The sequence below is a fragment of the Neophocaena asiaeorientalis genome, unplaced genomic scaffold, assembly GCF_003031525.2.
Source record: "Neophocaena asiaeorientalis asiaeorientalis breed wild unplaced genomic scaffold, Neophocaena_asiaeorientalis_V1.1 scaffold497, whole genome shotgun sequence".
In the NCBI taxonomy this organism is placed as follows: Eukaryota; Metazoa; Chordata; class Mammalia; order Artiodactyla; family Phocoenidae; genus Neophocaena; species Neophocaena asiaeorientalis.
This window is the reverse complement of record NW_020174568.1, coordinates 1514666-1515620: the sequence shown is the minus strand read 5'-3', so window position 1 is coordinate 1515620 and position 955 is coordinate 1514666. Positions and strand designations below refer to the sequence as shown.

Below are 955 nucleotides of genomic sequence, written 5' to 3'. Positions count from 1 at the left end.
GCGCTCGCTCCTCTCCCTCCGCCCCCAGCCCGCCATCCACACCGCCCTCCTCCACTGGAAGCACGCGGCTCGGACCAGAGGCAAGCCGGGAAGAGGCTCTGTGTTCCCGTCGCCCCCCCGCAAGCGCACCGGCCTCTCCCGGTCACGGATGCTGGGCCTGCCTGTCCCTGCCGTCCCTGGGCACCGCCCGCCACTCCCTCCTCACCAGACCCCCGCGTCCTCGGGGCGGGGGGGTCGAAGGGGGGGCTGCTGGGAGGGTCGCAGGAGCAGCGGCCAGGAGCTCGCACACAGCTGACCCCGTCCCCTGCTCTTGGGCCCAGTCTGGCCAGCAGCCCTGCCGTGGGCACTGGCAGAGCAGGAGCATCTGTGGGCCGGGCCGGGGAGAGCCGTTCAGGGCGCCCTCCGTCCTCGGCTCCCCGCTCCCAGCCCCGCCCTCAGGGCCCGGGTCCTCCTCTGAGTCCCGAAAGGCCCAGGCGGCCTCCCTGGGCCAGAGGTGCAGACTGTGCTCCCCCTTCCCTCTGGCCACCTCCCCATGCTATCCGAACTCCAGGCTCTCCTGTCCCTCCTCCCTGGCAGCACCTGGTCTGACCCTGGCCCCTGGGGAAGACGCTCAGGTGCAGAAGACCCGGGCCGGCCCTAGGAGCTCACGGGCCCAGCCCGCTCCAGGCGGTGGAAGGGGGGGGCAGAGAGGAAGCGGGTCGCGAGGCCGACCGGCCTCCCCAGGTGCCTGCAGCGTGCAAGCCGGGACAGTGGCCACCGCGGTCCCTTTCAGGGAGTGGACGAGGCGAGGAAGGGGACGACCGCTCCTGCCCTCCCAGCCCCGCGTCCCTGCAGATATGGAACACAGCGACGCCCGTGAGATCAGCCAGCACACACAGACTGCAGCTCCCACACCCTGGCGCCCAGGCTGCAGGACTGCCAGGACCAGCACCGCCCCCCCTTCCCCCCCAACCCC

General features: G+C 72.6%; 1 protein-coding gene across 1 annotated transcript in view; it reads right to left on the bottom strand.

Moving 5' to 3' along the window:
- Nucleotides 1-955, bottom strand: part of SH3RF3 (SH3 domain containing ring finger 3) — a 201272-nt gene that overhangs the window by 1943 nt on the left and 198374 nt on the right. The gene's annotated exons all lie outside the window — the stretch shown is intronic.